Raw genomic sequence first — 27,951 nt, 5'->3', positions numbered from 1 at the left:
TCGAGCACATGATGCCAAGGCCTCCCTGCTCCCGGGGCTTGCAGATGTCGGGCCAACTGACCATATGATACTTCTGCTTGTTATTGTCGCCAGCCCAATAGAAGCGAGATTGAATTTTAGCGATCTCGTGATGGAGGGTCTCGTGGAGGCTGTAGAAGCTCATGAGGAATAGGAGGAGACTGGAGAGCGAGGAGTTGATGAGAATCGTCCAGGCCGCCTTCGAGAGCCATCGACCTTGCCAAGGCTCCATGCGCGTTTGCAACTTGGTAACCATAGGGCGAAGGTCACTAATGGGTGTTCCCAGGTAGGTCGTTGGGAAGGAGCCTAGGCGACAATTGAGGCGGTTGGCAATGTCAAGGGCCTCAGCCGGAGAATAGCCCATCACCATCACATCACTCTTTTCAAAGTTGATCTTAAGACCCGACATTTGTTGGAAGCAAAGGAGGAGGAATTTAAGGCTAGCGATGTCCGAATCCGAGCCTTCGACCATGATGATGGTGTCGTCAGCGTACTGGAGCAGGGAGATGCCAGTACCACCGGTCAAGTGGGGGGTGATCCCACGAATATGGCCCGTAGCCTTAGCCTTGTCCAGGATGGCCGCGAGAGCATCGATCACCATATTAAACAGGAACGAGGAAAATGGGTCACCCTGCCTCACCCCACAAAACGTGGGGAAGTAGGGGCCGATCTCCCCATTGATGTTGACGGTCGTGCGCCCACACAAGACCATCTGCATAACCCGTGTCACCCAACGGTCATCAAAGCCTTTTCGCAGAAGAACTTCCCGAAGGAAGGGCCAGCTAACAGTGTCATAGGCCTTATGGAAATCGATCTTCAGGAACACCGCCTTGAGGTGCTTGGAGCGGACTTCATGGAGGACTTTGTGAAGGATCAGCACCCCATCCAGAATATAGCGGCCTTGGATGAAAGCCGATTGGTTGGGGTGGGTAATACGGTCCGCGAGCAGGGTCACCCTATTGGCGTACCCTTTAGCCAGAATCCGGAAGATCACGTTAATCACCGTGATTGGGCGGTACTGACGGATGTCAGCAGCGCCAGAAACCTTGGGGATGAGCGAGATCGTCCCATAGTTAAGGCGCCCGAGGTCGATGGACCCAACGTAGAACTCGTCGAAGATGGCCATAACCTCCGTCTTGATCACATTCCAGAAGCTCTGGAAGAACTTAACTGGAAGGCCATCCGGGCCAGGGGCCGAGGTAGGGTTCATGCCCTTGATGGCAGCCCAGACCTCGCCCTCAGAGAAGGGGGCCATAAGAGCCGCGTTCTCAGGCTCGGAAACAAGCTGGCGCCCGGACCAACAGTCAGGGGCCAGGGATAAGCCGCTCCGAGGAGCGGCTGTGAATAGGGACCTATAGAAGCCTTCGACGTGGGACCTAATGTCCCGCGGGGATTGCAGGAAGGTCGAGCCATCCCAAAGGAGGGGGATAGTGTTGCGCCTGCGTCGGCCATTTGGAATGGCTTGGAAGTAAGCCGTATTCGCGTCACCCTTCAGGACCCATTTCTGAGCCCCACACAACCGCTAGTAGGCCTCTTCATCTGTGTAAATGATAGAGAGCTGATCCTCCAAGTCGTAGCGGGAGAGCCACTCCTCGGGAGAAAGGCCGGTAGCATCAGCACGAAGGTCCAAGGCTTGGATTGCAGACAGAAGAACCTTCTTACGCTCGCGGAGGTCACGCCCCAGGTTGGCGCCCCACCCCTTCATGAACTGTCGGCCTCGCTTGGCGCAGATGTGCTAGGAGTGGACAGCGGAGGGAGGGCGAGCAAGAGCCTGCAAGAGAGCCCGAGTCTCCAACCAACGGGCGCCGACCGCGTCGATGAAGCCAACTTGGGACAGCCAAAATGTCTCAAACCGGAAACGGGGGAGGGGGGGGGGACCGGGGGGCGTTCATCAGCGGAAGACAGAAGGAGGGGGACGTGGTCGGAGCCAATCCGGGTGATGGCCCAGAGGGAGGCGAGGGAGCAACGGAAGTCCCATTCCGGGGAAACTAGGACCCGGTCCAGGACGGACTGGGTCGGGGTAGCCTGACGGTTGGTCCATGTGAACCTGGCACCAACCCGGTCGATCTCACGGAGGCCAAGATCAGCAATGCAATCGTTGAACATTTGCATAAGGGCAAAGTTGACGTTGGCATTGCTCTTGTCCTCCGCACACCTAAGGAGATTAAAGTCACCCCCCACAACAACCGGCAGCAATGCAGCCGACACCTTCCGGTGAAGCTCCTCGAGGAAGGGTGCGGATCGGCTGTGGTCGGCAGGGCCGTAGACAATAATGACCTCCCACTTGAAGTTAAGGGAGCGTTCAAAAATCTCCATGCTAACAAAGAACTGACCCCAGTCCATACTACCCACCTCGAAGGTGGCATCCTTCACACCTAACAGGATGCCACCGGAATGGCCCACGGTCCCACTAGAAGGGAGCCAGTGCCAGGCAAAAAGGTGGGAGCTCAGGCGGTCAAGCTCCGGGAGGGAGAAATCCATACGCATGGTCTCCTGGATGGCCACAATATCAATGTGTTTGTCACGAATGTACTCGATGAGTTGGCGGCGGTGGCCATCATGGCCGAAACCGCGGATGTTCCAGAAGAGGGCACGCATCACCCAACCATTGAGGGGCTGCTTGACCCCAGGACACGAGATGCGCTTTGGGCGCGGAGAGCGGCCGTCCGAGAGCGGGTACGACCCGAAGCTCGGCAGCGGTCAGGGGGGGGGATTCCACCAATCCTACGAGGAGGGGGCAGCCTCAGTTCCACCGACTCGGACGACGAGTCGGGGGCCAAGAGTAGGGCTGCTCTAGCTGCAGCCAGCCTCCCGTCGAGGATCTCGCGGGCCCTAATGGCCTCGATCTGGGCTAAGGGGGGCCGACCTCCCCCCTAAAGATGATGGCGGAGTCGGTCACGATCTTCACAAGGTTTCCAAGCGGTACCGACTCGAGAGCAGAGAAGGAACAAGTAGCTGCCGAGGGAGGGACTGAAGGGGTACCTGGCTCCAGGTTCCATGCAGCGACACGGAGCTTGGCCCGCTCGTGGATGGGCAGCATCGGGCAACCCTCCGGGCACGCCTTGTCCAGTCGAGCACTCCGGCGAGAAGCAGTCGCCGGAGAGGAGGCCGATCGGGCGCGCCGGGAGAAGGCCACGACGCGTGGAGGCGGAGGCGGGGCAGCCAGGGAGGTGGTCACCTGGGACTCCCGGCACAGGCCAGAGACCGCTGCGGGGAGTATCTGGAGAGCCGGGGCCGGAGTGGAAGACGGTGATGGCGTCGGTGCCGGGGATGACGGTGGTGGAGCAGGGTCGGTGACGAGATCCGCCCGGGCCACATGCGGGGCCGGGGACGACAGGGGTGCCGCGGCCGAAGACGGCATGGCGGCCGATGAGGCGACGATGGGAGCGGCGCCGGGGGAGGGATCAAGGGCGGCCGCCACGCCCTCGACGAGCGGAGAGGGCGGGTCCTGGAACACCGACCCTGTAGGAAGGAGAACCATGTCCAGGACCGGCCCGTCTGTAGCGGTGGAGACCGGGGAGCGTGGTGAGGAGGCGGGGTAGACGACCAAGCCCACGCTGGAGGCGTCGCTGGCGGCCGGAGACATGGCCACATGATCGAGGGGGGCTCGAGGGGGGACCCGGCGCGGCCTGGCGCCCATGCCCCCCATCGGCTGGGGGCGAAGGCGATCGGGACTGCGACCGGGAGGGCGAGTCGTCCGAACCCTCCCCGTCCTCCGACCTGTGGGAGCGGGCGCTGCCTGCCGTGGTAGTCCCCCCGGTTCCCGGGTTGCCGCCAGGGGGCCCATTGTCGGTGAAGCGGGGGCGGCCGACGTGGTTGGTGGGCTCGGGGGCGATGCAGAGGTCGTAGCCCCGGTCGTTGAAGAAAACACGGACGGTGACGTGGAGCTTGGAGGAGTCTAAACACTTGACCTTGACCCGGACATCCTCCTCCTTGCAAAGGGAGAGCTCGTCAACCACCACCACCTTGTCCAGGATCCGGGACATCTGGCGGATGACGAGCTCTGACCGGACGATGTCGGGGAGGCCAGCCACAAAGATCCAAGCGGTGTCCAGAACAGCCACTGCAGGGGCGTCAAGGACCGGCTCGGTGATGTCGACGACAAGCTGGTTGAGGGCGAGGGTGATCTGGCCACTACGAGTGGCGTAGCCGTAACTGACGGTGTCAGGGAAGATCACGGTGAAGATGTGGCCGACTGTGGGAGTGACCGCCCAGTCCCACTAGCGACGGTAGAGGTGGTTGAGCTCAGCCTCAATCATCTCTGGGGATGCCACCCCGTCGACCACCGTAATGATCGCCTGAAGGGAGGGGATGGGCGGGGTGAGATCTGGGACCTCAAGATGGAAGTACCCAAGCCCCACGATGCCGTGGCCGTACATCATGAGCTTGGACGTCACAAGGCGGTCCGGGCATAAGAGAGCGGGGTGCCCGGGGTCCATGCAGATGTAGCAGCACTGGGGTTTGACATAGTTGATTTGCGAGTGACCGGCCACCCCGCAATTGAAGCACGGGGGGCGAGGGAGGTTGGAGACGGGGCCCGGGGCGGCGGAGGTGCCCGGAGCCAAGGACGGCGGTGCAGGCGGGTTGCCACGGCCCATGCCGCGGCGCTTCTTCTTCTTGGCAGGGCCTTGGCGGCTACGAGGGGGGGCGCCGCCCGAGGTGGCTACCGTGGCAGGGGCAGAGGGGCCGGAGGCATGGGGCGGCACATATTTCCGGGGAGCCGGTGCTGCGGAAGGGGCTTGGACGCGGGGGACGGGGGGCGAGCAGCACGAGCCGGGGACGGGCTGCAGCCTCGACGAGGCGCCGGAGAGGGCGAGCGGCGTCGCGGTCTCCAGTCCCCCGAGGCGGCAGGGCGCGGGGAACGGGAGCGGCCCCGAGCATCGCAGCGACCCGGGGAGCGGCGGTCGTCTCGGCGGCCCTCGCGGAGCTCGCGCCGGAGCTCCTCCTCACAGCGGAGGGCGTCAAGGGAAGGGCGAGGGGCGTCGCGGCGGTCCTCGGCCCGCCGCTTGGGCCGGGACGTCCTGTCCTCCCAGTCGCATGGCATGGCCGAGCGCGGTGGGGGAGGAGGAGACGCGTGGGAGGGGGAGAGACGGCGGCGGATGAAGCGTTCGGGGGCGGGGCGAGCGTGGCGGCGGAGGAAGGAAATGGAGCGATAGGGAGGCCTCCAGGGAGCCAGATCGAGTTGCCCGGGGCATTGGGCCTAGGGCGCGGGCACAGCCCGGGAGAGGCCATCCAGCCCAACAGGAGGGGGCGGGCCCAGAAGGGGGACATGCCGGTTGGGCCGGCGCGCGGCCCAGAATGCCTCGCCCGGCCGGGCCGCAGCCTAGCAAGCGGGGGGAGGCGCATCCCGTAGGGTTTCTTCCCAGGGAGCAAGACTCACCGCCGCCTCCGCCGGCGAGCCCGAGGGGGAGGCCGGCCAAGCACGCCGCCGGGACTGAATGACACGGAGGCACATGGCGGAGGAGCCGAAGGACGCGATGAAGGGGCGAAACGGCGACGATCGAATGGGCGGCGCCGTGGGGTGCAAGTCACAGCGAGCCGCAGGCGGATCAGGGGGCATCGCCGGCGAGCAACATGCGGCCGGTCGGCACCAGGATGCGCTAGCGCAACGCTGCTCAGAGCGGCCGACCACGCCCCAGGCCCGGAGCCTCCGGCGGCGCGCTCCGCCAACCCGCAAGGGCACACCTTGCATCCCGTACGCCCGAGACGAGCTCAAGGGTGGAGTCAACGACTGCGGTGGCCGCGAGCCGACGACCGAACCCCGCACGTGGGGGGCTAGGCCACCGGCCCTACAGGGCAGAGCAGCGCGACGGGAAGCGGAGGCCTGGGAAGGGGAGGCGCCGACCGGATGGAGGGACGGCTCCTCAGCCAAATCCGCCCAGCGGAGGCGCGGGGCCAGAGCAGGGGCGGGCGAGGGGGACAGAGGACCGGTGGCGACGCCGGGGGCCTCCGGGGCGGAGGTGGGCGCGGTCACCGGGGCGACGCCGGTGTTGGGTTTCATAGTAATTTCAAAAATTTTCCTACGCGCACACAGGATCATGTGATGCATAGCAACGAGAGGAGAGTGTTGTCTACGTACCCAACGCAGACCGACTGCGGAAGCAATGACACGACGTAGAGGAAGTAGTCGTACGTCTTCACGATCCAACCGATCAAGCACCGAAACTACGGCACCTCCGAGTTCGAGCACACGTTCAGCTCGATGACGATCCCCGGACTCCGATCCAGCAAAGTGTCGGGGAAGAGTTTCGTCAGCACGACGGCGTGGTGACGATCTTGATGAACTACAGCAGCAGGGCTTCGCCTAAACTCCGCTACAGTATTATCGAGGAATATGGTGGCAGGGGGCACCGCACACGGCTAAGGAATCGATCACGTGGGTCAACTTGTGTCAACTTGTGTGTTTAGAGGTGCCCCTGCCTCCGTATATAAAGGAGCCAAGGGGGGAGGGTGCGCCGGCCAAGAGGGAGAGGCGCAGGAGGAGTCCTACTCCTACCGGGAGTAGGACTCCCCCCCCCAATCCTATTCCAACTAGGATTCCCAAGGGGGAAAGAGGGAGAAGGGTGGCCGGCCACCTCTCCTAGTCCTAATAGGACTAGGGGAAGGGGGGAGGCGCACAGCCCTGGTGGGCAGCCCTTTCACCTTTCCACTAAGGCCCATGAAGGCCCATATGGTTCCCGGGGGGTTCCGGTAACCTCCCGGTAACCCGGTAAAATCCCGATTTCACCCGGAACACTTCCGATGTCCAAACATAGGCTTCCAATATATCAATCTTTACGTCTCGACCATTTCGAGACTCCTCGTCATGTCCGTGATCATATCCGGGACTCCGAACAACCTTCGGTACATCAAAATGCATAAACTCATAATATAACTGTCATCGTAACCTTAAGCGTGCGGACCCTACGGGTTCGAGAACAATGTAGACATGACCGAGACATGTCTCTGGTCAATAACCAATAGCGGGACCTGGATGCCCATATTGGTTCCTACATATTCTACGAAGATCTTTATCGGTCAGACCGCATAACAACATACGTTGTTCCCTTTGTCATCGGTATGTTACTTGCCCGAGATTCCATCGTCGGTATCCAATACCTAGTTCAATCTCGTTACCGGCAAGTCTCTTTACTCGTTCCGTAATACATCATCTCACAACTAACATATTAGTTGTAATGCTTGCAAGGCTTATGTGATGTGTATTACCGAGAGGGCCCAGAGATACCTCTCCGACAATCGGAGTGACAAATCCTAATCTCGAAATACGCCAACCCAACATCGACCATTGGAGACACCTGTAGTACTCCTTTATAATCACCCATTTACGTTGTGATGTTTGGTAGTACCCAAAGTGTTCCTCCGGTAAACGGGAGTTGCATAATCTCATAGTCGTAGGAACATGTATAAGTCATGAAGAAAGCAATAGCAACATACTAAACGATCAGGTGCTAAGCTAATGGAATGGGTCATGTCAATCAGATCATTCTACTAATGATGTGACCTCGTTAATCAAATAACAACTCATTGTTCATGGTTAGGAAACATAACCATCTTTGATTAACGAGCTAGTCAAGTAGAGGCATACTAGTGACACTCTGTTTGTCTATGTATTCACACATGTATTATGTTTCCGGAAAATACAATTCTAGAATGAATAATAAACATTTATCATGATTATAAGGAAACAAATAATAACTTTATTATTGCCTCTAGGGCATATTTCCTTCAGTCTCCCACTTGCACTAGAGTCAATAATCTAGTTCACATCGCCATGTGATTTTAACAGCAATAGTTCACATCACCATGTGACCAACACCAAAAGGGTTTACTAGATTCAGTAATCTAGTTCACATCGCTATGTGATTAACACCCAAAGAGTACTAAGGTGTGATCATGTTTTGCTCGTGAGAGAAGCTTAGTCAACAGATCTGTCATATTCAGAGCCGTATGTATTTTGCAAATATCCTATGTCTACAATGCTCTGTGCGGAGCTACTCTAGCTAATTGCTCCCACTTTCAATATGTATCCAGATTGAGACTTAGAGTCATCTGGATCAGTGTAAAAGTTTGCACTGATGTAACTTTTACAACAAACTCTTTTATCACCTCCATAATCGAGAAACATCTCCTTAGTCCTTACTAAGGATATTCTTGACCAATGTCCAGTGATCTACTCCTAGATCACTATTGTACTCCCTTGCCAAATACAGAGCAAGGTATACAATAGGTCTGGTACATAGCATAGCATACTTTATAGAACCTATGACTGAGGCATAGGGAATGACTTTTCATTCTCTTTCTATTTTCTGCTGTGGTCGGGATTTGAGTCTTACTCAATTTCATACTTTTGCAACACAGGCAAGAACTCTTTCTTTGACTGTTCCATTTTGAACTATTTCAAAATCTTGCCAAGGTATGTACTCATTGAAAATCTTATCAAGCGTCTTGATCTATCTCAATAGATCTTGATGCTCAATATGTAAGCAGCTTCACCAAGGTCTTTTCTTTTGAAAAACTTTTATTCAAGTATCCCTTTATGCTATCTAGAAATTCTATATCATTTCCAATCAGTAATATGTCATCCACATATAATATCAGAAATGCTACAGAGCTCCCACTCACTTTCTTGTAAATACAGGCTTCTCCAAAAGTCTGTATAAAACCAAATGCTTTGATCACACTATCAAAACGTTTATTCCAACTCCGAGAGGCTTGCACTAGTCCATAAATGGATCGCTGGAGCTTGCACACTTTGTTAGCTCCCTTTGGATCGACAAAACCTTCTGGTTGCATCATATACAACTCTTCTTCCAGGAATCCATTCAGGAATGCAGTTTTGACATCCATTTGCCAAATTTCATAATCATAAAATGCGGCAATTGCTAACATGATTCGGACGGACTTAAGCATCGCTACGGGTGAGAAGGTCTCATCGTAGTCAATTCCTTGAACTTGCCGAAAACCTTTTGCGACAAGTCGAGCTTTGTAGACAGTAACATTACCATCAGCGTCAGTCTTCTTCTTAAAGATCCATTTATTCTCAATCGCTTGCCGATCATCGGGCAAGTCAACCAAAGTCCATACTTTGTTCTCATACATGGATCCCATCTCAGATTTCATGGCTTCTAGCCACTTTGCGGAATCTGGGCTCACCATCGCTTCTTCATAGTTCGTAGGTTTATCATGATCTAGTAGCATGACCTCCAGAACAGGATTACCGTACCACTCTGGTGCGGATCTTACTCTGGTTGATCTACGAAGTTCAGTAGTATCTTGATCTGAAGTTTCATGATCATTATCATTGGCTTCCTCACTAACTGGTGTAGGTGTCACTGAAACAGTTTTCTGTGATGAACTACTTTCCAGTAAGGGAGCAGGTACAGTTACCTCGTCAAGTTCTACTTTCCTCCCACTCACTTCTTTCGAGAGAAACTCCTTCTCTAGAAAGGATCCATTATTAGCAACGAATGTTTTGCCTTCGGATCTGTGATAGAAGGTGTACCCAACAATTTCCTTTGGGTATTCTATGAAGACGCACTTCTCCGATTTGGGTTTGAGCTTATCAGGATGAAACTTTTTCACATAAGCATCGCAGCCCCAAACTTTAAGAAACGACAACTTTGGTTTCTTGTCAAACCATAGTTCATAAGGCGTCGTCTCAACGGATTTTGATGGTGCCATATTTTAAAACGTGAATGCAGCTGTCTCTAATGCATAACCAAAACGATAGTGGTAAAGAGATATCATAGATCGCACCATATCAAATAAAGTGCGGTTACGACGTTCGGACACACCATAACGATGTGGTGTTCCAGGTGGCGTGAGCTGTGAAACTATTCCACATTGTTTTAATTGAAGACCAAACTTGTAACTCAAATATTTGTCTCCGTGATCAGATCGCAGAAACTTTATTTTCTTGTTACGATGATTTTTCCACTTCACTCTGAAATTCTTTGAACCTTTCAACTATTTCAGACTTATGTTTCATCAAGTAGATATACCCATATCTGATTAAATCATCTTGTGAAGGTCAGAAAACAACGATGCTTGCCACGAGCATCAGCACTCATTGGATCGCATACATCGGTATGTATTATTTCCAACAAGTCAGTAACTCGTTCCATTGTTCCGAAGAACGGAGTTTTAGTCATCTTGCCCAAAAGGCACGGTTCGCAAGCATCAAATGATTCATAACCAAGTGATTCCGAAAATCCATCTTTATGGAGTTTCTTCATGCGCTTTACACCGATATGACCCAAACGGCAGTGCCACAAATAAGTTGCACTATCATTAACTTTGCATCTTTTGGCATCAATATTATGAATATGTGTATCACTACGATCGAGATCCAATGAACCATTTTCATTGGGTGTGTAACCATATAAGGTTTTATTCATGTAAATAGAACAACAGTTTATTCTTTTACTTAAATGAATAACCGTATTGCAATAAACATGATCAAATCATATTCATGCTCAACGCAAACACCAAATAACATTTATTTAGGTTCAACACTAATCCCGAAAGAATAGGGAGTGTGCGATGATGATCATATCAATCTTGAAACTACTTTCAACATACATCATCACTTCACCCTTAACTAGTTTTTGTTTATTCTGCAACTCCCGTTTCGAGTTACTACTCTTAGCAACTGAACCAGTACCAAATACCGAGGGGTTGCTATAAACACTAGTAAAGCACACATCAAACACCTGTATATCAAATATACCCTTTTTCACTTTGCCATCCTTCTTATCCACCAAATATTTAGGGTAGTTCCGCTTCCAGTGACCATTTCCTTTGCAGTGTAAGCACTCAGTTTCAGGCTTTGGTTCAGCTTTGGGCTTCTTCGTGGGAGTGACAACTTGCTTGTCTTTCCACTTGAAGTTCCCTTCCTTTCCCTTTGCCCTTTTCTTGAAACTAGTGATCTTGTCAACCATCAACACTTGATGCTCTTTCTTGATTTCTACCTTCGTTAATTTCAACATCACGAAGAGCTCGGGAATCATTTTCGTCATCCCTTGCATACTATAGTTCATCACGAAGTTCTACTAACTTGGTGATGGTGACTAGAGAATTCTGTCAATCACTATCTTATCTGGAAGATTAACTCCCACTTGATTCAAGCGATTGAAGTACCCAGACAATCTGAGCACATGCTCACTAGTTGAGCGATTCTCCTCCATCTTTTAGCTATAGAACTTGTTGGAGACTTCATATCTCTCAACTCGGGTATTTGCTTGAAATATTAACTTCAATTCCTGGAACATCTCATATGGTCCATGACGTTCAAAACGTCTTTGAAGTCCCGATTCTAAGCCGTTAAGCATGGTGCACTAAACTATCAAGTAGTCATCATATTGAGCTAGCCAGACGTTCATAACTTCTGCATCTGCTCCTGCAATAGGTCTGTCACCTAGCGGTGCATTAAGGACATAATTCTTTTGTGCAGCAATGAGGATTTAACCTCAGATCACGGATCAAATCCGCAACATTGCTACTAACATTTTTCAACACAAATTTCTCTAGGAACATATCAAAATAAACACAGGGAAGCAACAACACGAGCTATTGATCTACAACATGATTTGCAAAATACTACCAGGACTAAGTTCATGATAAATTTAAGTTCAATTTAATCATATTACTTAAGAACTCCCACTTAGATAGACATCCCTCTAATCCTCTAAGTGATCACGTGATCCAAATCAACTAAACCATGTCCGATCATCACGTGAGATGGAGTAGTTTCATCGGTGAACATCATTATGTTGATCATATCTACTATATGATTCACGCTCGACCTTTCGGTCTCCGTGTTCCGAGGCCATATCTGCATATGCTAGGCTCGTCAAGTTTAACCTGAGTATTCTGCGTGCGCAACTGTTTTGCACCCGTTGTATTTGAACGTAGAGCCTATCACACCCGATCATCACGTGGTGTCTCAGCACGAAGAACTTTTGCAACGGTGCATACTCAGGGAGAACACTTCTTGATAATTTAGTGAGAGATCATCTTATAATGCTACCGTCAATCAAAGCAAGATAAGATGCATAAAAAGATAAACATCACATGCAATCAATATAAGTGATATGATATGGCCAACATTATCTTGTGCTTGTGATCTCCATCTCCGAAGCACCGTCATGATCACCATCGTCACCGGCGCGACACCTTGATCTCCATCGTAGCATCGTTGTCGTCTCGCCAATCTTATGCTTCCACGACTATCACTACCGTTTAGTAATAAAGTAAAGCATTACATCGCGATTGCATTGCATACAATAAAGCGACAACCATATGGCTCCTGCCAGTTGCCGATAACTTGGTTACAAAACATGATCATCTCATACAATAAAATTCAGCATCATGCCTTGACCATATCACATCACAACATGCCCTGCAAAAACAAGTTAGACGTCCTCTACTTTGTTGTTGCATGTTTTACGTGGCTGCTACGGGCTTAAGTAAGAACCAATCTCACCTACGCATCAAAACCACAACGATAGTTTGTCAAATAGACTCCGTTTTAACCTTCGCAAGGACCGGGCGTAGCCATACTTGGTTCAACTAAAGTTGGAGAGGCAGTCGCTCGCAAGCCATCTCTGTGCAAAGCACGTCGAGGGAACCGGTCTCGCGTAAGCGTACGCGTAAGGTTGGTCCGGGTCGTCTCGTCCAACAATACCGCTGAACCAAAATATGACATGCTGGTAGGCAGTATGACTTGTATCGTCCACAACTCACTTGTGTTCTACTCGTGCATATAACATCAACATCATTAACCTAGGCTCGGATGCCACTGTAGGGTTTCGTAGTAATTTCAAAAAAATTTCCTACGCACACACAGGATCATGTGATGCATAGCAACGAGAGGAGAGTGTTGTCTACGTACCCAACGCAGACCGACTGCGGAAGCAATGACACAACGTAGAGGAAGTAGTCGTACGTCTTCACGATCCAACCGATCAAGCACCGAAACTACGGCACCTCCGAGTTCGAGCACACGTTCAGCTCGATGACGATCCCCGGACTCCGATCCAGCAAAGTGTCGGGGAAGAGTTTCGTCAGCACGACGGCGTGGTGACGATCTTGATGAACTACAGCAGCAGGGCTTCGCCTAAACTCCGCTACAGTATTATCGAGGAATATGGTGGCAGGGGGCACCGCACACGGCTAAGGAATCGATCACGTGGATCAACTTGTGTCAACTTGTGTGTTTAGAGGTGCCCCTGCCTCCGTATATAAAGGAGGAGAGGAGGGGAGGCTGGCCGGCCAAAGAGGGAGGCGCAGGAGAGTCCTACTCCCGCTGGGAGTAGGATTCCTCCCCCCAATCCTAGTCCAACTAGGATTCCTCGGAGGGGAAGGGAGAGAGGGGGGCCGGCCACCTTCTCCTAGTCCTAATAGGACTAGGGGAGGGGAAAGAGGCGCAGCCACCTTGGGCTGCCCCTTTCTCCTTTCCACTAAGGCCCATGATGGCCCATATGGCTCCCGGGGGGTTCCGGTAACCTCCCGGTAACCCGGTAAAATCCCGATTTCACCCGGAACACTTCCGATGTCCAAACATAGGCTTCCAATATAACAATCTTTACGTCTCGACCATTTCGAGACTCCTCGTCATGTCCGTGATCACATCCGGGACTCCGAACAACCTTCGGTACATCAAAATGCATAAACTCATAATATAACTGTCATCGTAACCTTAAGCGTGCGGACCCTACGGGTTCGAGAACAATGTAGACATGACCGAGACATGTCTCTGGTCAATAACCAATAGCGGGACCTGGATGCCCATATTGGCTCCTACATATTCTACGAAGATCTTTATCGGTCAGACCGCATAACAACATACGTTGTTCCCTTTGTCATCGGTATGTTACTTGCCCGAGATTCGATCGTCGGTATCCAATACCTAGTTCAATCTCGTTTAACGGCAAGTCTCTTTACTCGTTCCGTAATACATCATCTCACAACTAACATATTAGTTGTAATGCTTGCAAGGCTTATGTGATGTGTATTACCGAGAGGGCCCAGAGATACCTCTCCGACAATCGGAGTGACAAATCCTAATCTCGAAATACGCCAACCCAACATCGACCATTGGAGACACCTGTAGTACTCCTTTATAATCACCCATTTACATTGTGACGTTTGGTAGTACCCAAAGTGTTCCTCCGGTAAACGGGAGTTGCATAATCTCATAGTCATAGGAACATGTATAAGTCATGAAGAAAGCAATAGCAACATACTAAACGATCAGGTGCTAAGCTAATGGAATGGGTCATGTCAATCAGATCATTCTACTAATGATGTGACCTCGTTAATCAAATAACAACTCATTGTTCATGGTTAGGAAACATAACCATCTTTGATTAACGAGCTAGTCAAGTAGAGGCATACTAGTGACACTCTGTTTGTCTATGTATTCACACATGTATTATGTTTCCGGAAAATACAATTCTAGCATGAATAATAAACATTTATCATGATTATAAGGAAATAAATAATAACTTTATTATTGCCTCTAGGGCATATTTCCTTCAGCCGGAGCATGGGAAGGCGGCCGGGGCGGCCCCCAGCACTGGCGTGGGCGGAGCGCCCGTGCAGTCGCCAGAGCCCGAGAGCGCCATCTGATTCTAGTATTAATCATGTCTACTATTCTATAAATGATTTATTTCTCTTATTGCCTCTTCAAGACTAGTTTATTTCTCTTACTGCCTCCTTTTCAAGACATTTTTTAAGCCCGGGGAACAACATGACCCTACTGTATAATTCATTTTCAAGAACTGCTTATGGTCTTAATACAAGTGCATATCTATGTAAGCCTCACAATTTCAGTTGTAACCTACTAATTATTTATTATTTGTCGCATATTTGTACTAACATATACAATGTACTTTGTTTGGTTCTTATTTGATGTACATGTTTTAGTTAAATCTAAATATTATTATTAATTTATATTGACATTTAGTAGATTTCCATACTGCTTTATGTGAGCAAAGTTAGATATATGATCCAACGTTTTGGGTTTGCATTGGTATGTCTGCTCACACATATACTTACATTTTTACAATTTCACTAACTTATTACTGTAGTATCCACGCGTACATAATTACGCATTAAAAATACCATGGGCACAGGCGGGGAAGGGGGCACGACTGTGGCACGCTCCAAGTCGCGGCTTAAACCGCACTAGGGGCTTCCCGCTTTGTTATTTTTCTCTTTCAGGACTTTAATCTCTGGAAACCCTGTCCGGCAGCATGATTGCCGAACACATGATGTATCAACCAAGGAGGCAGAAAGCTACGTCACACCACAGAACTCCCAGGTGGATTACGATAACGAGTGAAATATTTGCTTTAATACTATTACTCAGCTTGCCCTTGGAAGGGACATGTCAAACAGTCCTACTTTTTGCTTATCGCACTACTTGTATCATTCTTCTTTAACGCACCTTTTTGAATAAACAATGCATAGCATTAAGACTATTATTGCATTCTTCCTTTCTATATATATATATGTTCATTCATGACATCTAGCACCCGTACACTCTGGTACGGCAAATACGCTAGGGGCTTAAGCATACCCCATAATACGGCGTGAGAAGTCCGAACACTTTCGATAGTGCGGCACCCCGAACTTATAGCATTATATGCATCAGTTCCGAATCATGTCTTGGGTCAATAGTTGGGTTTGCCCGGCTCCCATGTTTTGGTACCTTACGTTCCGCTATATCGGCTAAGGTAGCACTGAGAGAACTACTGCGATTGTGCCCCGGTTCTGCTGGGCTAAGCACCTCAGTAGAGAAAGCTAAAACTGACTGTCATGATAAGGCGAGAGACTGGTCACTGTTCGAGAGGTTTCAAGTCCCTAAAGACTTATGCCGCTTAGAGCGAGGAGTCGGCCCTGTCCGGCTTAAGGCGTGTATTGCGCCCCGAATTCGGCCTTTCAAATACTAGGGGCTTCACCAAAATTTAAAATTATAGAATTCTATGGCTAAGTGAGTGTGATAACGCATTATAGTCCGATTGCCTTGTTCGTTGTGCTGAGCACCTCCCTCGAAGGACCCAAAAATGGGAACAAGAGTGCTCAGGTTTATCCCGAACACCCCAGCACTCGTGGCGTGGGGGGCAGAAGCCGACGACTAGCCATCTCTCAGATTTGATAAACAGTCGAACAGAAGGTAATATTTTAAATTCAGACAAGTGTTGCATAGCGCATATGAACAAGTTTTCATAATACATGATTACACGAGCAAGTTTATTCAAGTATTACATCTTTCGCACACTCGTCCGCTACAAGACGGGCACCCTTCAGGACACTCTCATAGTACATCTTGGGGTGGCGATGCTCCTTGCCCTGCGGCGGCCCCTCCTTCACCAGCTTCACGGTGTCCATCTTAGCCCAGTGCACCTTCGCACGGGCGAAAGCCCGACGTGCACCTTCGATGCAGACGGACCGCTTGATGACTTCCAGCCGTGGGCAGGCATCCACAAGCCGCCTCACCAGGCCGAAGTAGCTGTTGGGAAGGGCGTCGCCAGGCCACATCCGGACTATAAAGCCCTTCATGGCCTGTTCGGCCGCCTTGTGCAGGTCACCAGTTGCTTCAGATGGTCCCTCAGAGGCATCGGGTGTTCGATCCCAGTATACTGAGACCAAAACAACTTCTCCATTGAGCTTCCCTCCTCGGCCTGGTAAAACTATGCGGCATCCGACACGCTGTGGGGCAAATCTGTGAATGCTCCTAGAGAGCTCCGAATTCGGGTAAGTAACAAGTAATTTACTTTCACATGCTTGCTTTGCATATAGAATGCCTTACCCGCCGCTATCTTCTTCATCGCATCAATCTCCTGGAGGGCCTTTTGGGCTTCAGCCTTGGCACTCTTTGCACTATCAAGGGCCGCGGCAAGCTCGGACTCTCGCGTCTTCAAGTCAAGCTCCAACGCCTCGTGCTTCGTCACGAGAGCGTGGAGCTCTTGCTGCACCTCGCCCACCCGTGCCTCTTGTTTTTCCCGCTCGGTGCGCTCCTGGGCCGCTTTGTTTTCAGCCTCAGATAGCGCTTGCTTCAGGGTTGCCACTTCGGTCGTGGCCCCTGGCAAATCACAGATAATCCTGTCATTTTGCAATCGCATCCCTTTTATATATATATACATATCGACGTACTAGGTATTACTTACCTTTGTTCTCCTCGAGCTGCCTCTTGACAAGGCCGAGCTCTTTCTTGGACCCTTCGAGGTCCTGCTTCAGTGCGGCGACCTCCGCAGTCAGTGCGGCAGAGGCTAGCAGCGAAGCCTGCATACGCATATAGACATACTTATATTAGACTACTGCGATATTGTTTGATCCTCTATTCGGCTTTTCTTTGTGAACACCGAACAGAGCATCACGGGCTACTGTCTATGTGGTAATAATTTTCCTATATTTCAAATACTTACCTCAAAGCCTGTTAGAAGGCTAGCATAGGCTTCAGTCAGTCCGCTCTTGGCGGACTGAACCTTCTGGATCACCGCACTCATAATAGTGCGGTGCTCTTAGTCGATGGAAGCGCTGCGAAGCGCTCCCAGCAGATTGTCCGGTGCCCCTGGATGGGCAGAGGTCACCGACACAGGTGTCTTGCCCCTTTTGGAAGGAGGCCACCTGCCCGAGTCGGGAACCACTGGAGGTTCCGGCGCGGTGTTCGGCCGAGGGCCGAACTCGGAGCCCTCGGGAGCCTTACTCCCTCTGCTCCTAGAGTCCAGAAGGTCGCCTTGAGGCGCCTCCGGGATTGTCTCCCCTCGACCCGGTGCCTCTTGAGACAATACCTCGGCATTGTCCGTAGGGCAAGGGGAGGTGGCGGTCGGAAGTGGATCGCTATCCATATCCGACGAGTCCAAGGAGCCGCCCGACGAAGATACGTCGATACGGGCTTGGGGCGGTCTACATAATCATATTCAACGTTAGGAGAAGCTGTGCGACGAAGGTATGCCATGAGTTACTCTGGTATCCGAATACTTACGACTTCGCCAGGGGCTTGGCCCTGAGCGGCCACTCGTCTTCGTCTTCGGCGGTGGTGGTGGAGCAGTCTGGAAGGAGAGTCCTTCCCTTCTTGGACCCTTCGACCCCCAGGTGGGGTGGCCTTCCTTTTCTTGTCTCCCCTGACTGGAGGGGGAGCGTCTTCATCTTCCTCCTCGCCTTCGGGGGAGGATTGCATCGCAGAGTCATCGGACGATGAGTCCGGTACTACCTGGCGTCGGGAACTCTTTCGGTTCCCTTGGCCTTCTTGGTCTTCTCCGGCACCTCGTAAGGAGCCGGAGTCAGCATCTCCGTCAGGACAGCGTCCGCAGTGTCTTCGGGCAGAGGGGCCGGACAGTTGATCTTCTCCGATGCCCCCACCCAGTCCTGTCAAAGGCATGGGAGTTCAGATCCCACACATGGTTAAGCTAGGGGAAATAAATATCCTACCGGATGTATAGAACTCACCGAATGTGCTAGGCGCTTCACGCTTAGACCGCGGTCCTCGGTAAGAGAAGGAGGGACCTCGGCGCCCTTGAACAACACCCTCCAGATGTCCTTGTGCATCGTGTCGAAGAGCTCGCTTAGAGTCTGGTGCCGGGCCGGGTCGAACTCCCATAAGTTAAAATCCCGTTGTTGACACGGGAGGATTAGGCGGAAGAGCATGACCTGGACTATGTTGACAAGCTTGAGCTTCTTGCTTGCCATATTCCGGATACATTTCTGGAGACTGTCCAGCTCCACCGATGAACCCCAGGACAGGCCCTTCTCTTTCCAGGAGGTGATCCGCGTGGGGATTCTGGATCGAAACTCGGGGGCCACCACCCATTTGGTGTCGCGCGGCTCGGTGATGTAGAACCACACTGATTGCCATCCCTTTATGGTCTCCACGAAGGAGCCTTCGAGCCATATAACATTGGGCATCTTGCCCACCATGGCTCCACCGCATTCCGCTTGTTGGCCTCCCACCACCTTCGGCTTGATATTGAAGGTCTTCAACCACAAGCCAAAGTGGGGCCGGATGCGGAGGAAAGCCTCACACACGACGATGAACGCCAAAATGTCGAGGATGAAGTTTGGGGCCAGATCATGAAAGTCCAGCCCGTAGTAGAACATGAGACCGCGGATGAATGGATGGAGGGGAAACCCTAGTCCGCGGAGGAAGTGGTGGAGGAAAACTACCCTCTCGTGAGGTTCCGGGGTAGGGACGATCTGCCCTGCAGCGGGCAGCCGATGCACGATATTCGCGGCTAAGTATCTGGCCCCGCGCAGCTTTTTGATGTGTCCCTCCGTGACGGAGGAAGCCATCCACTTGCCTCCCGCTCCGGACATGTTTGGAGAAGGTTGAGGAGAAGGATGTGGACTTGGGTGTTGGATCTCGAGTGTGCGAGAATGGATGAGCAAGGAGGAAGAAGGCGTGGGTAGAAAAAGGTAAAACCTTATCCCTTTATAAGGGCAGACGAAGCTATGCGCCCCCACTAGCCTGGTAAAACTCGCTTATCCTCCAAGCGCCGTAATTAATGGCGCGGTTGGGTTACCCACGCCTGTATTGATGAGAATCCCGTAATAAGGGGGACACGATCTCTGCTTTGACAAGATGTGTCAAGAAACTGCCTCGCATTATGTGCGGGGCTAGAAAAATGGTTCGAATGATCACCGCGCCATGGCATGATGTCATGTTGGCAAAATGTGTCAGCAGATTAGATTTGTGGAAATATTATTCTCTCTACGGTGGTATGTGGAACTTATTTTGCAGGGTCGGAGACTATACTTTTATTCGAACTCTTCCGTGGTGTATTCGGAGGAGGAACCCGCCCTTGCAATGCCGAAGACAACACTGCGCGCCGGACTCATCGTCATTGAAGCCTGGTTCAGGGGCTACTGAGGGAGTCCTGGATTAGGGGGTCTCTGGACAGCCGGACTATATCCTTTGGCCGGACTGTTGGACTATGAAGATACAAGATTGAAGACTTCGTCTCGTGTCCGGATGGGACTCTACTTGGCGTGGAAGGCAAGCTAGGCAGTACGGATATGGATATCTCCTCCTCTGTAACCGACCTTGTGTAACCCTAGCCCCCTCCGGTGTCTATATAAACCGGAGGGTTTTAGTCCGTAGGACAACATACAATCATACCATAGGCTAGCTTCTAGGGTTTAGCCTCTCCGATCTCGTGGTAGATCAACTCTCGTAATACTCATATCATCAAGAATAAATCAAGCAGGACGTAGGGTTTTACCTCCATCAAGAGGGCCCGAACCTGGGTAAAACATCGTGTCCCCTGCCTCCTGTTACCATCCGCCTTAGACGCACAGTTCGGGACCCCCCTACCTGAGATCCGCCGGTTTTGACACCGACAGTCGCCGTGACGCAGCACGAGGACACCGCGCTAACCGTGTGGACGGTGATCGACAGTCGCTTCCACGATAACCACCTCGCTCGCACGGTGTACGTCGATGCCGAGTACCACGCCATCGTCCAAGGCGACATGACCATCATGCAGTATTGCACCAAGCTGAAAACCTACGCCGATCAGCTGCGCGATCTTGGGCAGCCCGTGTCAGACACGCAGCAGGTCTTCCACCTCCTGTGCAGGCTCGACCGTAAGTACCATGGCGCCATCCCGCACATCACTGCGCGTACCCCGCTGCCCTCCTTCCTGCAGGCTCGTTCCTTCCTCCTTCTCGAGGAACATTGTGCCGAGCAGTTCGCCCGCCAGCAGGGCGCCCATGCTCTCATCGCCGGCCGTGGCGCCGGGCCCTCCAACCCTGCTCCGCCGCCGCCCGTGGATCCCTCCGCTGGCCGTGGGCGGGGCCGTCAGCGTCGCCGCAGGCATGGCAACAGCGTCTCCACCAATTCTCCGGCGTCGTCTGCGCCGCTCGCACTGGGGGGGGGGGCTCCCACCTCCCGCACCCGGCTCCAACTCCTGGACAGGCCTTGTTCAGGCATGGCCCATGCCATGGCGCGCACCGAGCTCTAGTGTCCTTGGCCCTCGGCCCGGCACCCCACCGCAGCAGGCGATGTACGCCGCGCCTTATGTGCCGCCGCCTGGTGGCTACGGTGCCCCGGCCTACGGCGCCCCACCCACGTACGCTCCTGTGCCCGCTGGCCCGCCTCCTCAGCTATGGGGCATGGCGTCCCTCCAAGCCACCCTGCACAGTGCCACCGCCGGGCCCTCGTTGTCTGGCAGCACTTCCGACTGGTACTTGGACTCTGGTGCGGCCTCTCACATGTCCAACTCCTCTGGTAACCTCCACTCCCTTCTTCCTTCTTCTCATTCACACATCATTGTGGGGAGTGGTGAGCACCTTCCGATCACACACACTGGCATGGGCTCTCTGATAGAGGGCACCTCCCCCATTCAACTTCGCAATGTGCTCGTTGCTCCCTCTCTCATCAAAAAACTTCTTTCTGTTTGACAACTCTGTAGAGACAACCCAGTTTCTGTTGAATTTGACCTCTTTGGTTTCTCTGTCAAGGATCTCAGGACTAGGGCGGTGATCCTGCGCTGTAATTCCACTGGCGATCTGTACCCTGTGGCTGCTCCAGCACCATCGCGTGCGCGTCCGTTCGCAGGCGCGGTCACCACCGATCTGCTTCACCAGCGTCTCGGTCACCCCGGCGCTGCCGCAGTCCAGCACATCGCCTCTCTGCAACAGTTTAGTTTCAGCAAGTCTGCTCCACATAGATGCCATGCCTGTTGCTTAGGAAAGCATGCACGTTTACCATTTCAGAACTCTCAGAGTTGTACCTATTTTCCATTTCAGTTATTACATCTTGATGTATGGACATCTCCTGTTACAAGCATCTCTGGTTATCAGTACTATCTCGTCATCCTCGATGATTACACCCATTTCATGTGGACTTTCCCACTTAAGAACAAATCAGATGTGCTGCCTATTTTGCACGAATTCTATGCATATGCTCGCACCCAGTTTCAGCTTCCCATCTTCTCTCTGCAAACTGACAATGGTCGTGAATTCGACAGCCACTCCGTGCGCTCTCTTCTCTCTGAACATGGCTCTGTCCTTCGCCTCTCATGCCCCTACACAAGTCAGCAAAACGGCAAGGCAGAGCATGTGTTGCGCACTCTCAACAACAGTGTTCGAGATCTCCTGCTCCACGCCTCCATGCCGCCTCGCTTCTGGGCTGAGGCGCCCAACACTACCACCTACCTGCTGAATCGCAGACCATTCCATGCCAGCACACCGCGCACGCCGCATGAGCTGCTCCTGGGTGTTGCTCCTGACTACAGCGTGCTTCGTGTCTTCGGGTGCCTCTGCTACCCAAACACTGCCGCTACCTCTCGCCATAAGCTCGACGTCTACTCTGCCGCCTGCGTCTTCCTCAGATATCCGTCTGATCATCACGGCTACCGCTGCTTCGATCTGTCCTCTCGCCGGGTTCTCACCTCGCGCCATGTCCTCTTCGACGAGGGCACTTTTCCCTTTTCTCGCACCGCCATCACTGACAGCGCACCGCCCGCACCACTGCCTGCCGCACCGCTTGTTTTGCAGGTGCCTGCTCTGCCTCGTGCCATCATCAACTCTCTCGCATGTTTTGGCAGTTCAAGCGTAGGCGTACGATCCCGATTGGACGCTCCCACGCCTTCCTCGCCCGACGCACGCTCGATGAATTGAAGCACCAGCGTCGGATCTGGGATCGACGGCTCGTGTCTAGACGCGCGCTCGACGAATTCAAGCGCTAGCGTCGGATCTGGGATTGACGGCTCGCGTGGCACTGGCGCTTGTAGTGAGCTCTCCACTAGCTCCAGCGCTGACAGTGCGCCGTCCGCTCCTTCAAGCTCGCCTGCCGCCTCGCCACCCGCTGCTCGCGCGCCCCCTGCGGTGCCGCCGCGGCTGATGTTCATGCGGTCCAAGTCTAGCATCGTCCGGCCTAACCCGCGGTACTATGATGCAGCTACGGCTACCTCCACGATGGCGGTCTCGCCCGTGCCCAGCTCTGTCCATGTGGCCGTTTGCGATCCCAATTGGCGCGCGGCCATGCGCGAGGAGTACACGGCTCTGGTCAGCAACCGGACCTGGGACCTGGTGCCGCGCCAGCCGGGCACCAACTTTTTCACTGGCAAGTGGATCTTCAAGCACAAGTACCGGGCGGATGGCTCCCTCGAGCGTTACAAGGCCCGCTGGGTCGTGCGCGGCTTTCGCCAGCGCACCGGCGTTGACTACGGCGAGACCTTCGCGCCTGTCGTCAAGCCGGCCACGATCCGCTCCGTTCTCACCATCACTGCGTTGTGCCACTGGCCAGTGCACCAACTGGACGACAAGAACGCGTTCCTCCACGACACGCTTGAGGAGGAGGTCTACTGCTTGCAGGCCGCCGGCTTCGTCGATTCCAGCAAGCCCGATCACGTCTGTCGACTGGCCAAATCACTCTACGGTCTCAAACAGGCGCCCCGTGCCTGGTTCCTGCGGTTTGCCGGGCACCTCAAGACCATCGGGATCGTCGCCGCGCGATCTGACTCCTCCCTGTTCATGCTGGCACGCAGCGCGGATGCCGCGTTCCTCCTGCTCTACATCGACGATGTCGTGCTCACGACGTCTTCTCCGGCTCTTCTTCAACACATCGTACGCCAGCTCACTAGTGAGTTTTCCATGAAAGACCTGGGAGCTCTGCACTTCTTCCTCGGCATCCGGGTCACCCGCACTGCTGCTGGCTTCTTCCTCTGTCAGCAGCAATACGCCGAGGACGTGCTCAAGCGCGCCGGAATGGACACTTGCAGGCTTTCCCCCACGCCTGTGGACACCAAGAGCAAGCTGCCGCAGGCTGACGGGCCTGCTGTCGACGACGCCTCGGCCTACCGCAGCCTCGCGGGAGCGCTGCCGTATCTCACCATCACGCGCCCTGAGCTCGCCTATGCGGTCCAACAGATCTGCCTCTACATGCACGACCCTCGTGTGTGTCACCAGAATCTGATCAAGCGGGTGCTCCATTACGTCCGTGGCATGCCGTCTGTCAGTGCCAAAATCGGCGGATCTCGGGTAGGGGGTCCCAAACTGTGCGTCTAGGCCGGATGGTAACAGGAGGCAAGGGACATGAAGTTTTACCCAGGTTCGGGCCCTCTCGATGGAGGTAAAACCCTACGTCCTTCTTGATTAATATTGATGATATGGGTAGTACATGAGTAGATCTACCACGAGATCGAGGAGGCTAAACCCTAGAAGCTAGCCTATGGTATGATTGTTGATGTGTATGTTGTCCTACGGACTAAAACCCTCCGGTTTATATAAACACCGGAGAGGGTTAGGGTTACACAAAGTCGGTTACAATGGTAGGAGATCTTCATATCCGTATCGCCAAGCTTGCCTTCCACGCCAAGGAAAGTCCCTTCCGGACACGGGACGAAGTCTTCAATCTTGTATCTTCATAGTCCAGGAGTCCGGCTGAAGGTATAGTCCGGCTATCCGAACACCCCCTAATCCAGGACTCCCTCAGTAGCCCCTGAACCAGGCTTCAATGACGACGAGTTCGGCGCGCAGATTGTCTTCAGCATTGCAAGGTGGGTTCCTCCTCCAAGTACTTCATAGAAGATTTTGAACACGAAGATAGTGTCCGGCTCTGCAAAATAAGTTTCCACATATTGCCATAGAGAGAATAATATTTATGCCAATCTAATCCGCTGACGTATTCCGCAGCGTGTCACACCACGGCCAAGCCTTTATCCGAGTCACTTCATTATCCCACCTCAGCGCGTCATGCGAGGCGGTTTCCTTGGCACGTCTTGTTAAAGCAGAGATCGTGTCCCCTTATCCCCGGATTCTCATCAATATGGGCGTGGGCAACCCAACCGCTTCTAGGACTCCTAGATTATAGGCAAGTCCAAACGGACATGGAGAGGACGATTGATATTCACCCTCTTTATAAAGGGGACAAGGCCTTTATTTTTCCCACCCGTGCTCAATCGAATCCTTCCCCCACCTCAAGCTCAAACGCCCGAAGTTCAGGTTAGGCGCTTCGAACCTTCAGTCATGTCCGGATCTGGCCTTCAAGGCCGATGGGTGCCTTCCTCCGTCACGGAAGAAGACATCAAAAAGTTGAGGGAGGCCAGATATCTGACTGCCGAGATTTTGCATCGGCTGCCTCCCCGAGGGCAGGCCTTCCCCACCCCCGAACCTAACGAAAACGTCGTGTTCGTCTCCCACTTCCTCCGAGGTCTAGGCCTTGCTCTAGATCCTTTCGTAAGGGGTTTGATGTTTTACTATGGGCTAGACTTCCATGATCTAGCTCCGGACTCCTTTCTTCATATCACGACATTTATTGTCGTGTGCGAGGCCTTCCTCCGAGTTACCCCTCACTTTGGCCTATGGCTCAAGACCTTTGAAGTGAAGCCGAAGATGATCGAGGGGCAACATGCAGCGTGTGGAGGTGCCTCAATACGCAAGATGACGGGAGCTCCGTGGCCCAAAGGTTCCATCCCAGAGGTGTCCGAATTGTGGCAACAAGAGTGGTTCTACATTACAGCTCCTAGAAGTGCCAAGTTGGCGGCTCCCCCTGTTTTCCGCTCGGGCCCCCCACCACAACTGATGTCATGGATCAGTAGAGGTCTGAGCTGGGGGCCAGCCAAGGACGTGCCTATACTGCAAAGCCGCATTCGAGATCTCTTCAATGGAGATTTCAGTTTGGTTGCGGTAATACAGGTTATGCTGGTTCGTCAAGTCCAGCATTGCAAACGCCAGCCTCTTCGCCTGTGGGAGTTCAATCCCGAGGGACCGCTTGCCATTCAAAATTTCCTCGGTCTGACGCACGAGGAGATGTACAAGTCATTCTTTGGACCTCAAGTGGAGTGTCCGGAAATCACCGAGGACATGGGCCTGAGTAGTAACCGCGCCGCCGAACAGGTAGGGCATTTCCGGCCGAACATACTATGTCTCTTTGTTACGAAGTTATTTCTGAAAGTTTGCTTTTTGACCAGGGCTGGCTAACAAAGGCGAAGTTGATTCGGTGTTCGGCCCCCCTCCCTGAGGGTTTGGAAAATCCGGTATTGGAAAAGATGCTCCAGACCGCACCTTGCCCGGAGCCCTTGAAGGAAGACACTGTGGAGGATAATGCGGGCGGACGCGGGCCCCCAACGCTGCCCATTGTAGCCGAGGGAGCGAGCGTCTCCATGAAGGAAGACGACCAGAAGAGGAAAATGACTGCACCCGGGGATTCGGAAGCCAAAGCTTCCAAACGGGAGAAGAAGTCTCCCACAGAGGGTCCTACCTCGGGGGCGCCGTTGCCGCACAAAGTCCGCGGGGGGATCAATTCTCCCGCGAGTCGTAAGTGACCGAAATACTTTTAATAGTACAGATATGCCATCTTTTTCTTCTGAGAAAATAACCACCGCATATATTTTTGCAGTTCGGGCCTTAGCCCCTCTCAAATGAGCTCGTCATAAGGGGATCTTCTTCTAGAGATGATGGAGAGCGAAACGCCTCCTCCGGATTCCTCCGCTCCAGAAGCGGGCGACCCTGAAGTGTCGTCGCGGAGGGCCTCTCCGAGTCCGGTGAGGCCAGAAGATAATCCCATTGACCCCCGAAGCTCCCAGTGTCCGGCTCCCGAAGAGAGCAGACAAAAGAGTCCGACACCGTTTGGTGTGCGATCGGATGTTTTGAGGGAGTTGGTGGGGCGAGCGGCCATCTCAGATGAACACCATGTGCTGATGAACACGATGATGGAGAGAATATCGCCCGCCGAAAGCGGATTGCATGAAGCTTTTATGAGTCTACTGACAGGCTTTGAGGTACGTAAAAGAATGTATGATAGTCCTGCACATGCTAGGTGTGCCCTGTGTAGATAGTAGCCCCTGAGACTCTGGTTGTCGTCGGAAACGACGACGAACAGAGGATCATATTCCCAGGTAATAACCATACTGCCTCTATGTGCAGGTGATGGAAGCTCCGGTGGCTAGCCGGACTAGCGAGCTTGCCCATTTAGAATGGCAGTTGGACGCGGCAGACGCCAACATCGAGCTTGTTAACAAAAGGCTTGATGAGGCGCAGGGTAAGTGTCATTATCTGGTAAATGTCACATAGGAAGAGCAGCATGATGCCAGTATCTTTAATATGTTGTGACTGCAGATGGAGCTGCCACTGTTGAAGCCTTACGAGCAGAACTTGCCTGAGCCAAGGAACAAGCGAGGTTGGGTAATGCGGCTGCTGTGAAGGCGGCCGAAGAGTTGCAAGCCGAGAAGGCCGCGCATGGCGAGACCCGAGACAAGATGGCCAAGATGGCTATAGAATTAAAAGCCGCCGCCGACCGTTGCCGAGTTCTTGAGAAGGAAAACCAAGCGAAGGCATCGGACCTTGAGAAGGCTGCTGCGACAAAAAAGGATCTCCGCTCTGCTATGAGGGCAAAGAAGGAGGAGCTGCAGGAAGCCGGGGATATTGTAGCTGGGAAATCCTTTATGTTGCGGAGGAAATTCGGAGATCCACGGTATGCCCCTCTGGATCGACTGTGGAGTTCGGAGGATGTGTATATGGATTTGGCGGCGAGCGCTCCCGATGCGGCCAAGTACTTCCAGGGTCAGACGAACCGTGAAGTAGACCAACTGTTTTGAAGAAAATTCCATTCTCCCGAGCGTCCAGTTTCATTGACTGACCAATTAGCCGAATGGGCCGAACTAAATAGGTTGTCCGGACTCTCCATGAGGTCTGTTGTGGACCAGCTGTGGCCGGAAAGGTCAAAACCGAGCAGCTATTTCGGCTTGGTGCAGCAGGTCCTTGACGTGGTGCCGCGCATTGATGCGATGAGGAGGTCGGCGTGCATAGAGGGCACACGGATGGCCTTTGCCCGTGTTAAGGCATACTGGGCGGAGATGGATGCTACCAATGTTGCAGCACGGGATTCTGCTATAGGTCGAAAGGCTGCTGAGCACTACTTTGAAGAAGTTCTTGAGGGTGCCCGTTTGATAGAGACCCAGTGCTCAAAAAATATTATGTTTGAGT

This window comes from Triticum dicoccoides, chromosome 3A (assembly GCF_002162155.2).
Source record: "Triticum dicoccoides isolate Atlit2015 ecotype Zavitan chromosome 3A, WEW_v2.0, whole genome shotgun sequence".
NCBI lineage: Eukaryota > Viridiplantae > Streptophyta > Magnoliopsida > Poales > Poaceae > Triticum > Triticum dicoccoides.
This window is presented reverse-complemented; position numbering follows the sequence as displayed.